Source organism: Macrobrachium rosenbergii, chromosome 47, assembly GCF_040412425.1.
Source record: "Macrobrachium rosenbergii isolate ZJJX-2024 chromosome 47, ASM4041242v1, whole genome shotgun sequence".
Taxonomy (NCBI): domain Eukaryota; kingdom Metazoa; phylum Arthropoda; class Malacostraca; order Decapoda; family Palaemonidae; genus Macrobrachium; species Macrobrachium rosenbergii.
This window is the reverse complement of record NC_089787.1, coordinates 33939877-33954471: the sequence shown is the minus strand read 5'-3', so window position 1 is coordinate 33954471 and position 14595 is coordinate 33939877.

Below are 14595 nucleotides of genomic sequence, written 5' to 3'. Positions count from 1 at the left end.
CGGGGAAAAAGTGAGCAAAAACAAGTAAGCGAAACGGCTGCCATCAGGAAGATTGTCGCTGCGATTAATATTAAAAAGCACTTGTGTGAAAACAATGAAATTTAATTATGGTGATATCTTTAATTATCATAAGATGTTTAAGCACAGAGGGGATACTTGCCACAATACTCGTAATAATCTTACCTGCCCCATATATAGCAATTTTAAATTATATTTGCATGTCTATCTATCTATATATATATATATTTTAAATTATATTTATATATATCAGTTATACATATATATATATACATATACATACTATATATATATATATTATATATATATATATATATATATATATATATATATATATATATATATATATATATATATATATATATATACAATTAAGCCATTTCCCCTGACAGAGGATGGGTCCAGTGAGATAGAGAGAGAGAGAGAAAAAAAAAAAAACACAAGCAATACCACATTCACACTTTGACTTGCGAATCTTGTCTAAACTCCTGTGCAGAAAGTTTCCACACCATCAGACCGCTACATAGACGTACACAGAGTTTATGTAGCGAGATGTCAGGTAATAAGTTTAAATGATGTTCATATCTGTTCTGTTTTTCCCTAAACACACTGAGCTACTCACCTCTTCTCTGCATCCACACTCATAGGTTCTCGGATTTTCAGGACCTTCCTATCTTAATAACTCTTTCACATCTTCTACCCAGCGCTTTTATGTCTTCCTCTCTTCTCCTCCCTTCTAGCACCTAAGAATTATATCATCGTCCATTCTTTCCACATGACTTAACCACCTAAAAAAAAGATTTGGTCCAGTCTTTCATCCACTCTAACATTTTCACCGTTTCCACCTTTCAGTATTTTTTATGACGTTTCTACTGCTTAAAGACTTCATCACAACAATTTCGATCATTTTTTTTTTATCTTGTTTTTGCCTTCAGCAAGCATACTCCACTTCCAGAAAGGAGAGTTGGTTCAAAATTTCTTTCATAAATTCCCACCTTGGCTTCCACAAGAGTTTCCAGTCTAATCCTATCCTTTATGCTCCACCTGATCTGTGGTTCATCTCTCCTCTTATCCTACCCCTCGATATATTTACTCCAAAATGCCTGTACAAATCAAGTGTTTCCAATCTTCCACCTGCCATATTAACATTCATTGCTCCACCTACCTGTGCCTGTTTACCTCATGCACATTTTTTCAAAACTCTTCTACTAAATTATCTAGTTTCTCTTTCCCTCTTAATGTGAATATTCAAAGCAACTCTGCTTCCATTATAAATACGTTTTATTGACCACAATAACAACTTATCTTCTATATCATATATATTCAACGCCCCTCTACTGATTATATCATAGGCGTTTTCTAAGTTCATGTATACCACATTCAAACTTCTCACTTACTTATTCATATTATACATTTTAATGTATTCCGGTGGTCAAAGGAAAAGTTATGGATGCTATGCAATTAAATATATATGTATAGAGAAAATGTAAATCACACAGACACATACATCATATATATATATATATATATATATATATATATATATATATATATATATATATATATAGAGAGAGAGAGAGAGAGAGAGAGAGAGAGAGAGAGAGAGAGAGAGAGAGAGAGAGAGAGAGATACACGCACACACACACACATATATATATATATATATATATACACACATATATATATACATATATACATATACTGTATAAAGATAATTATATTTCAGGGAAAAGGAGTCTTGGTCATAAAACGTAAGGAGTCAATTTGCAATTTTTGTTTTTCCTTTCATTTCTTCCGAGGAGGATGAAGTCTGTTAAATCTATAAGCCTTATAACTGGAGAGTAGCATTACATTTTTTAAATCTTAAGGGGCAATAGACTTTATGCTTTTAGGCAATAAAAGTAATACCTAAAAGCTCTAGGAGAACAAAAGCCTTAAGATTCTTCATACAAGTTAATGATACCGACACAGCACCTTTTTGAGAGTTGAGTTCAGTGTCTGAAACCCGTTCCTGGTTGGGAGAAATCACGGACCGCTTACCGTTGAGTTTAAAGTGTTAACGAACGAACCTGCCTTCGAGGACAATGTTCAACCAAAGTTAGAGCAGTCCGTCTCAGCTATTCCAGTTACGTTCCAGAAGTCGAACTTTAAAAGAAAAATGCATATGACATAACAACAAACCCAAAGTCATTAAGAACAGAATATGGAAATCCGGGAAGGTTCACTCCTTAATAGGATGCTGATTAACTTCTATTCTTACAGAGATTAATGCACACGAAATCTTCAGAACTAAGCTATCATATTCTGTTAAACTGTACCACAGAGAAGATGAGGTCGCTGTAAGGAATCTGCCTAACCAGCGCACTTTAAACTGTATTCATTCCAGATACTTCCTGGATCAGAAGAAGGTAGGAAGAAGGGACTTGTCATGAATAAAATCACTACAATAAGAATTTTAGAAGTAATTGGATGCTTGCAGGAACCTATTGTTAAACCGGAGAAAACACGATGAGGAGAACAGAATTATAATTGGGTGGAATGTGCTGTTCAGATCCGGTAAAACGGACAAAGTAATTTGTATCACAATCAGGTAGACGAATGGTTAAAATTATGGAATAATTGTTACACAAGGGGCTTGTACTGATTATGTTTACACGTGTGAAGGAAAAATCTTTTCGGTGCAACATGCAATGCCGTCGACAAATATATGAAAAAGGCTATATATATTATATATATATATATATATATATATATATATATATATATATATATATATATATATTATGATAATACACACACACATATATATATATTATTATTATTATAAAAAAATAATATGTACATGTCACATTTAAACACTGGGAAAATGCATCGTATATAACATTCGAAACCGGGCAGGATTTACACACACAGCTTCATTTTCCCCGTGGTTAAGTGTGATACTGTATATATATATATATATATATATATATATATATATATATATATATATATATATATATATATATATATATATATATATATATATAATATATATATACAGTATATATACATACATAAGTTTCTGACTCACATCAAGATCAGACCCAGGTCTCTCAAATGAAAGGCCAGGGCACTGCCAACTGACCCTTATAGGTCATAAAAGAAGTTGGAGCCTAAGTAACTCTGTACATAAGGTTTTTCCTGGGCAGGCTACTGCCTAACTTCCCGACCACCAGTGACCCAGTTGGTGGTTTTTCATTCGAATCATCACTGGTGTTTATAACACGGTGATCATATCCCCTTGGGCTTCTATAACCTACTGTTTTATTGTATTCTTACAACCTTTGTTCTTAATCCAATCAGTTTTTCAAAATGCCCCATCCTACTAATGTGAACTTCATTCTCTTTGCATATCTACTTTGCATTTTTAATTGAAAGCAATTTCATTCTTCAGACTTTCCAATTGCATTCCATCAACTCTCCATTCCAGCTTTTAGTTTTCTGTAAAAGAAAACTGTTGTGCCGGCTTTGTCTGTCCGTCCGCACTTTTTCCGTCCGGCCTCAGGTCTTAAAAACTACTAAGGCTAGAGGGCTGCAAATTGGTATGTTTATCATCCACCCTCAAATCATCAAACACCAAATTGCAGTCCTCTAGTCTTAGTAGTAGTTTTTATTTTATTTAAGGTTAAAGTTAGCCATAATCGTGCTTCTTGTAACGATATAGGATAGGCCACCACTGGGCATTATACCGAGACCACCGAAAGACAGTTCCATTTTCGGTGGCTTTGATTGTACGCTGTAGCGGCTGTACACAAAACTCGATTGCGCCGAAGAAATGCCGGTGCATTTTTTCACTTTTTTTTTTTTCTAAAGCCTGCTGTTTTCTCAGACCACTCAGAAGCCATCTCAGTTTCCTCTTTAATTTCCCCGTCAAGCTATCCTGATTATATTCTAACGAAAGACACATATACTCCCAAAATTAATACTCTTGTATTTTCTCTTACATCAAAGGTAGCGTGGATGACGGAGACAGCAGACAGGTAATAAGGAAGCAACCCCCTCTGTCATCTTGAGGTAAGGCCGATTTGACAGGTTCCCTTTGTATTGCGCTAACTACAACCTTGTGAAAGTTCTTACTGGGCCCAGGTATCCTCCTGGACGTAGCCCAAATCCTCCCGGGCCCCAGGTTACCTGTGAGCATTGTGCCCGTCGTGTAAAAAAAAAAAAAAATAATAATAATAACAAAATAAAATAAAATAAAAAAAAAATAAAATAAAAAACCACAACCTGAACTTTATCCCGCTTTGATTTTTATTTCAATACAATTATATTTTTCTTTAAATAAATCCTATTCCTTTAAGAATCTATCTACACTTGTTTATGTAACCATGCTCCTATTAACTCTTTAAACAGAAAATATGATTGTCATTTTACACTTTATAGCACTGGCTAGATTGTTTGCCAAGCCCCGAGTAGGCCTATTCAACTTCGGATCTCATACATTAGCTAAACTTTCTCCAACCCAAAACTTTTTACATAATAAACTATTAAGCGTCACCTAGAGTTTGCATCCATCTTTGAGATAGAAGGTCACTATCAAAACAGCTGTGATGAATCTGAACTGAAGCTTCTAAACTCCACTTCTTTAAAGAAATTTTCTGGGCTTTACAGGGCATGAAGACGGGATTAAGCTGGTAACGAGTTCTCTGTTTTGTAGTTTCTTTAAATTCCTGGAAATTCCAATTCAGGGGCTCAGTGTATGGAGTTTTCACTACAGTAAATCATTAAAACCTTGATCAAACCTCTCTCTCTCTCTCTCTGAATATGCTTCAATATATCATAATAGGCTATAAGCGTTCCTTGGAAATCCTATTCCCAACCCAAGTTAAAAGAACCCCTGTAATAATTCATTAAATTACTGGGCTATCTACACAAAAGCGTTTTACCTTGATGGAAACACGATTTGCGATAGTCATATGAATACTAGAAAAGTGAATATAATATCGATTTAATCAATATACAAAATAATTCTAGCAAAAATACTGTCAGAACATTATATAATCGAAAAAATATCACAAAGTTATAGGGGAATTGATAAACGGAGATCATGATGTAACAGAAAAACGGTTTTAAATAACTTAATGTTACTTTAGTAAACCACAAATGACAAATAAATTTAAAATACGAGGAGGCAGCATTAAAGAAAAATTTAATATTTAGTTTCCATTACGCCCATAAAAATCGTTTTCTTTGTATCCATTCTCTATGACCGACGAAACAGCGGTCACTAAAATATATGTGGACGGGGTCTTGAGCTCGCACGAACAATAAATAAACAAATATCTAGTGTATTTATCTATCTATACATACGCACACACACACACACACACACACACACACACACACACACACACACATATATATATATATATATATATATATATATATATATATATATATATATATATATATATATATATATATATATGATAGGCATCTTTTAAACTTAGCATTATATCTTTTCGACGAAGCTCTTTCCTTGAAAAGGACGAAATGTATTAAAATGTCTCTTTACGTGCACAGGACTTATTATTCTTTACATCAAATGCCTTTTATAAACTATTATTTTGCCCTTAAAACCAGCTGAGTTAAATGATGATACTTGTACAGAAGATATAAAGAACGATGAAATATATCAACATTTCTCTTTTTATTTATACGACTTACCACTATATCAGAGGGTTTTATAAGAGTATCATTCTTCTTACAAAACTTACTGAGTTAAATGTTGATACTTGTGTGTGAGTATATACACAAACATTACATATCTATATGTATATGTATGTATAAACATTTAAACATTTACATACATATATATATATATATATATATATTTATATATATATATATATATATATATATATATATTATATATTATATATATATATATATATATATATATATATATATATATATATATATATATATATATATATATATATATAAATTGGAAATTTTTAAAGATGAAAAGCTAGTCCATGGCCTTTTCAATCCAAGAAGCGATCCAATATAGTCAATCATCAAACTACAAGACACACAATTAACGGCTAAAGCCAACTCTGGCACGATGGGTTTCAACAAAACGTAACGAACTATTTCCTTCCTAGAAATCTTCATTGGCGAGGAGAATGTATTTTCATATTCAAACAATAACAATGCAACACTCACGAACTAGTTCATTGTTATATTGTTTGATTAATATGACCAGAAGAATGGCAGATTAATAGATTACCTGTTGTATATGCGATTCCAGCCTTGGTATCGATAAAGACGGGTTGGAGGTAATCGTATTCACTAAGCCGCTTATTGCATTCAAGTTGCCACAACTCCTGGGATTCGTGGCTCTCACAATAGCCAGGCTGATGCATGGTAGGAGTGAAATTGGTGTGTGTATGTATGTATTTATGTGTTTGCATACTCACATATATTTTTCATTCATACTTAGTTTCCCCTCAAGGGGTGGCTCCAGAGAAAATAAAAGGACAGTCACTGCCATGTTAATCGTTGTTCTGTTTTCAAATACAATGAATCGAACTGTCATCTTAGATCACTAATACACATTCTGCAAGATTTTGGTTCTAATCGTTCCTTAATTTAGACAGTTTCTGCTGATCTCAAAGAATCTTTTGTAACTGTCGATATCTTCAATATAGGCAGGACTTTTATTGTTTTCAGCGCAAAACAGACCTGGCTACATTTCTTTGCTTTCTTTACACCTGTCCTTATCCACCTTGTCTCTTCGCACCGAGCTGTCCAACTCCTTCAACTTCGGAATGCCCTAATTTTCATCCTTCACTTAAAAACAAAACTTTCCTGAAGATTAGCCCAGTGATCGTAAAGAGATGTAACTCTGTGATTTAATTACACAACTTTCAAATAATCTGCAATAATAAAATCCGAGTGGATCTTTCTTGTTTCTCCGCCCTGGGTAGGGGCAGGGTACGTAGAGGATAGGGAGGGTAGGGAAGACATGACACATCCACCGTCCTCCTGCAAACCTGTTTGTCCGTCCCTGGGTGGTGTGGGGTAGGTGGGAGATAGGTTAGGGTAGGGGAGACATGACACATCCACCCTCCTCCTGCAAACCTATTTGTCCGCCATGGGTGGGGGCGGGGTAGGTAGGGGAAACATGACGGGTAGCACCAGGTTCCAGCACGGCGTAGTGCGCACCATCAAGCTCATAATGATAATAATCTGGAATAGGGTGATTTTAAAAAAATTTCCTACTAATGGACTGAATGATCTAGTTGTTACCTAATTTCTAAGTTTTTATGTAACTGCTTTATATTCATAGTTTTCATTACGACTGACCTATGTTTTTCCATCACCTTCCAGCTCTCCTCTTTGTTTTTGTCATTTCTAAAAGCTCTGTCTTTTCTACTTCTCCGTTTCCTCTTTCATCTTCCATCCAATTTTCTGTCTTCTCTTCAGATAGGTTCTTTAAGTCTCTTTACTGAGCACTTACCAATATCTCTCACTTCTACCTATATTTCTTGCGTTCAGTTTATTTTAAACTTGTCTTGGAAAATTCACACACACTCACTGAAAAGCTATGCAGTCTGCTACTGAACAAAGAAGATAGGTGAGGTCTCTACAAATTTGTGCTAGGCCTTAGCATTAATGCAGTGGTTATTCCGTTAGCTACATCAAACCAGAAGGTATGTTATGCACGTCACGTGCATCATGTCTAAGCCACTTAGATCTTGGTTACCTGGTAAGCAATTTTTGAGGGAGTAGTCTTGGTTGCGCATGCTCAGTGGAACATTTGCTCCAATTTATACTAATGCGTCAGGTGGAGAGGGTTTGCACTGTTTGTCAAAGCCATTTAAAACTGTGGTGCAGCGGATTCCTGTTGTTTGTAACTAGTCTTCTGACAATCTTTTCAGTCAGCAGCAAAACATCCTTGAGTTAAACAGGTGACAATCGAAAAAGATTGTTTAAATTTGTTTTCATCAAGAAAAAGACCTTGATCTAGATGTTGGTACTAGTCAAATTTATTTTTTTCATGTTTGTTTCAAATACCCTTCCTCATCTTCTTCGACAAGGGCAGTGTCATGAATCTTTATCACACAACAGAACATAACTGAACATTTAACGACAACAGACACAAAACCCTCTTAACTTCTCGAATTCTTTACACTTTTTGCATCTTGTGTGCTAGCACATAAAAGAAGGCACAGCATGAAACACAAGTCTTCTGACGTGTGGATGACAGAAACAAAGGACAAGCCTCCGACGACTTGGGGTAGGTCCAACTTGGATACAGCTTGATCATTTATAACAGGGGTTCACAAACTGGGGTACATGTACCCCCAGGGGTACATTTGCACGTTTCAGGGGGTACATTTGGTCTGAAGAAAATAATTACTACTGTACAATTGTATGTGCTGGATCAAAATATAAATTACCTTAGTAACTGCTTTATTTCTGTTATCACCATTTAAGATACCTATGTATTCTACACATGCAGACTCCATAAATTTAAAATATCAAAATATTAAAATGTTCTTTTTTAATATTAAGCTTAATTTTTAGTGTTAGGGGTACATGGGAACCTATAAAAAAGCCCAAGGGGTACTGAGGAACAAAAAGTTTGGGAACCTCTGATTTATAAGATGGAAGAATAGCGTATGAGGACCGCCCCTGATACTAGGAAGAAAACAAAGCAGGATCCAAAGATCGCACATATATGATCCTTCAAGTGTATAAAACTACTTACCTCTAAACTTAAAACGCTAACAGAAGTGAGGGATTTAATTTCCTGTTCTCAGAGAATAGAGTACGAGCAGGTATACAATATGGTGATAGTAACAGTATTGGTCTTGGGAACATTTAAAATAAACTAAGTTGCATACCCAAACCAAAGATACTATCCGCATCCGAAACATAACTACAGACAAGATAATCGAGACTTAGGATGAACTTCTGAAGAGGGATGAGTAGAATAACTTACAAAGGAACAAATAGTACAACAGGGTACTTGAAGCAGGTAATCGAGGAATACAATAGAAAACAACAAGAGAAAGAATAGACCCTTCAAGGGGTACCACTTACATGTCAGAAATAGACCTGCCAAGAGAGAGACATTTAAATATATATATATATATATATATATATATATATATATATATATATATATATATATATATATATATATATATATATATATATATATATATACTCAGCTACTTGAAATCTTAGCTTAATGATAAATAATATTGCCAAGACCAGGAAGAACATTCTTTATTGTACAAGCTTTGTATAAAACCTCATCATCAGGCTGAAAAAACTGACAAGGATGAGAATCAATAAAATTACAATAAAATGAATTGTCATAATAAATCTTCACAAAAATACTAACGAAATATATAAAATGAACAAGTAAATACAAACTAAAAAGGGTGAGACGTAAAATAACGAAAAATTAAAAACACAAACATAAAAATATGAAAATAAAACTAAAGTGAAATGTAAACAAACTACCACTCACAAAGTAAAATATTTAACGACCTAATTGAGTACCTACTATGAAATTACGATAGCTAGTTGAATACCAGACGAGTTGTTGTTCAATTCCGGCTTCATCTTTTTAATAGTCAGCGACTCTGAAATTAAAAGGTCCAGTCTATTTGAACAAAAAGACAACCCGAAAATCCAGGTCAGTGAAAGGATGGTCCTGTGTTAAACTGTGTTCTCTAATGGCAGAAAAGGGTGGTTTGGAAAGGGAAACCTAGTTCTAATAGAAAGACCTCTGTGTTCCAAAATTCTGTGTCTGAGCCAGCGGGAACTAGATCCCACGTATCGCAGACCACACTGCGAACAAGTGAACAAGTAAACGACACAGGAATTAAGGTCCACAGGCAGAGTAGGCTTCTCTCTCAAAAGTGATCTTATTGTAAAAGGATTACAGAAAACAAACCGGAAACTGATTTGAGGGAAACAATGCTTAAGTATTTCTTGTAACTTTTTTTTCGGACCATATAGCTACTATGACCAAGGTAAGGCAATTTAATGTACTTTACATCTTTACTAGCAGTACTGTACACCAGTCTGGGACAAAACTTTTCATTTAAAAAATTTTTCAGAATAAAATACAAAAATGGGATATGAGTTTTCAGAAAAATAATTCTGGAGAAAACCATATCTTGAAATAAATTAAAATCACAACAAACATTGTAGGCTCTATTAATCAAAGTGCGTATTGAGTTCATCTTATGTTTGTGTTTTTAATTTTCGTTATTTTACGTCTCACCCTTTTAGTTTGTATTTACTTGTTCATTTTATATATTTCGTTAGTATTTTTGCTGAAGATTTATTATGACAATTCATTTTATTGTAATTTTATTGATTCTCATCCTTGTCGGTTTTTTCAGCCTGATGATGAGGTTTTATACCTGAAAGCTTGTACAATAAAGAATGTTCTTCCTGGTCTTGGCAATATTATTTATCATTAAGCTATATATATATATATATGCATATATACATACATTTATAGATGTGTGTGTGTGTGTGAATGGGCACGTTTATATGTGCACATACACATCAACATAGTTCTAGGTCATAAAGAACAAGGAACTCCACGGCTTCCTGGAGAAGTGGATCATACAGAAACCAAGAAGAAGAAGAAGAAGAAAAAAAAGCCGCTTCTTTCGGCGCAAGAGGCAATTTTGTTTTGATTGCTTCCGTTGAAACCTGAAGCACAGAAGGTTTCCTGGTAACATCAAAGACCCCCTTTTTTCATTTACCTGTGTAAGGATGTGCTTTGATGTATGCGCCCTCCGAATTTGTTTGGAAGAGAAAAGAATGTCAATTCTTGCGAGTTAAAAAATGGACATGCCACAGGCATTTCTAACACAGTAACGAGGAGTTATGAATCAAACCAGAAACGAATACCTTTGTATATGATATCAGAGATGCGATCTTATAATGCAGACGCCTCACTGTTAATATACTCTAATTATTAAAGCCCATTTTCGTTGGTTCAAGAACGGCGAAAGCTATTAAAGTTATTATAGTCTGTTAACAATTTTTCTTTCCGAGGGACGCTACAAAACTTATGCAAGGAAAAACGCTGGCGAGAAAACTGAGGATACAATGTAATTACCAACATTTTTGCGGAGTTACTTCTCCAGAACTTTCATAAAAAAAATAAAAAATTATAAGAAAATTTTGACTATGTAGAATGTTTTACTTTGGTAACTTCTACACTCTTGGATATGAAATCGCCCCGAACTTCAATTTTATCAAGAAATAAGAAGCCTGGGCGTTATTTTGAGCGCATACTTGAAAAAAAAAAATACCCAGTTAATCGTTAAAACGATGTATGTTGATGATATTTGGTCAATGAATGCAGGTTTGTGTATTTTACGAGCTTAGCCAACAACAGGAACGTTTGTTGTTTGCATGGAGTTTGGAAGATTTAAATGAATATTTCAATGGCATTTGGAATATCCCTTTAAGAATTCAAAATGTACGAGATTTTGGAAGATGTCAAAATGAAAACTGAAAACGTTTTGCCTTACAGAGAGATGATGATAACCACAATTTAAATACCACACACATAAAAGATGAAAAGTAGTGATTTTAACAGAAAAATAATTCAGTCATCTCCAGACTCTAGGTCATTATACTCGTACATCCACAAAAATGAAACCTTTTGCGTTACAGAGAAATGATGATAGCCACAACTTAAATTCTGCACATATAAGATGGAAATGAGTGAATTTAACTGAAAAACCAGTCAGTACGAAAATTAGTGAATTTAACTGAAAAACCATCCAGTAATCTCCCGGCTCTAGATCAGTACAGACAACATCCATAACACTAAAACAGACATGTAAAGAGGTGGTCAGTGAAAAGCACCCTATGTGCATTACCATCCTATAAAATGCAAATGGACTGGGAACCTAAAGCAATAATTATTTAAGGCAGGAAATGTACTTTAAATAATTGGTGGAGGAACCTTTTGCTTTCAGGTCCACGGAAATACTTTTGAAATGCATAGTACTCCGGGAGAAGGGGTGGGTGTTCAAATTAAAGACAGTTTTTAAATTCTGCCATCACTGTATTCCGCTTCTTGGAGAATTTTCATATATCACGTGTTGTTTTACTGTAAAGCTTCATTATTACATTAAAAAAAAATTATGTGTGCGTAGCTTAAATAGGAACTGAGTCTAAAAACTTATCTTATTTTTTCCTAAATGTTGATGTGACTGCCATAAGCATACTTCCGTTATCAGCAAGTATTTTGGGATAAAAATGGTATCCTTCCGTTCTTCAGAGTCTCTGGGACCAGCCACGGCAGACTAACTACAGAATATTTAAATCCACCCCTCCCCTCTTCTTAAGTCTGCGAAGGCGCTATAGATTTCAATGAGAAATAAATTCCCAAATCGTTCTAATTCTAACTTGCTGCCTCACGCTAGCCAATCAATCATTGTAGTCACTGGTCTAGAGGTCCCTTATGTATGTATGTATGTATGTATGTATGTATGTATGTATGTATATATATATATGTATATATATAATGTATATATATATATATAATATATATATATATATATATATATATATATATATATATATATATATATATATATCATCTACAGGTAAATATGTATTTGTAATAGCCTTCCTAACTTCTCGATTCCTTCACAATTTTTGAATAAGCATGTGATTACAAAGGCCTTAGATTCGAACCCTCGCCAGATGTCAGAATGAGGTTCAAGTGGTTCTCATTAGAAGGGGAGATTTCTGAACGCGCATATGCATATGCAAGTGCAACTGACAAGTAAAAAAAAAAAAAAAAAAAGTAACAAATGCGCCGAAGTTTCTCAGGCGCAATCGAGTTTTCTGTACAGCCGCTACAGCGTATAATCAAGGCCACCGAAAAAAGATCTATTTTTCGGTGGTCTCGGTATAATGCTGAATGAGCCGCGGCTCATGAAACTTTAACCACTGCCCGGTGGTGGCCTATCCTGTATCGTTGCCAGAAACACGATTATGGCTAAATTTAACCTTAAATAAAATAAAAACTACTGAGGCTAGAGGGCTGCAATTTGGTATGTTTGATGATTGGATGGTGGATAATCAACATACCAATTCGCAGCCGTCTAGCCTCGGTAGTTTCTAAGATCTGAGGGCGGACAGAAAAAAGTGCGGACAGAATAAAGTGCGGACAGACAGACAAAGCCGGCACAGTAGTTTTCTTTTACAGAGAACTAAAAACCTAATGTGGCTTGCTCTACATTTTCTCTAAAAGGACAAAGAACGGAGCTCACTCACCAAATCATCATTTTGAAATTACCATAAACCAGTTGATGCAAAGACTTTAATAAAGATCTTCATTGCTTGAATGCAAAGCACAAGAAGGAGTAATTCAAATATAAACTCATTCATTCGTAATAAGACGCAAACAAATTTATACGTGAATAAATACTAAGCCCTAATATAAACGTATGAATATGTGTATTGGAGGAGGAGGAGGAGGAGGAGGAGGAGGAGGAGGAGGAGGAGGAGGAGGAGGAGGAGGAGGAGGAGGAGGAGGAGGGCATTTTCCTTCCTTTAATATTCCTTGCTATGGCTGAGTCAGTTCTCCCAGGGGCCCTCTTCCGTAAGTTGTTTTGACTTTTCAAATAAAGGCTTTATTGGTACTTTGAATTTGATACGTCTCCCTTCTCTTTGAAGTGGGAAGTGTAAAACTGCCTTTGTAAACTGATACCTCAATATTGATGCTGGAAAAGACAGTCTATGTATATATTTATATAATATCGAAACATTAAAACTATAATAATTAGCGCTTTTATTATCCATTGATCCAATTCATAGCAAGTGCATTACACTCAAAAGCAGACCTTGCGATTGTTTTTCATATTATGTCAATAACTTATATTTCTCCTGATTTTCTGAGGTTGAAACACTCATCATCTGCTCTTACATCATGCTTACACTACGATTTTATGTAATTTATAAATCCCAGAGTCCTGAAGTATCAAATTCAATTTGTTTTCACCCTGTCCACATATATGACTGCTTTGCATATTTCTCCATTCAAATACTCTCAACTTTTTTGAAAGCAATATATTAATCGTTCTAAGCAATACTTATTGCATACAAAGCTGATTATCAGCATAATCTTTTAAATTCCATCTTATATGCACAGTGTTTGTCATCTTTTTTTCTGAGTGCACATCAAACAGCCATAAACACTGCCTTGCTTCTCTGAGCCTATAAGATTCCGGCAAACAGTTTTCACCGGCAAAATACTTTATTGTAACACATTCATTTACTGTCCAGTGATGCACCTCTGTCCTCAACGACAAGAGTATTTTGTCGAAACCCTCCTTTCTTAGCTATTAATAATAAAACACACACACGTCACCATTCCCTGCTAAGAAATATTTAATAGTGAAGTCTTGCCAATCTTGTTGCCTCTCTTGTACTACAAGACCTTCCCAAAGCCTAACCCTCAAAGTCCGCACAAAATTCATGAATCGGCAGTTGTTACAGCTTTGCAGACAATGTTCGTTCGTGGTA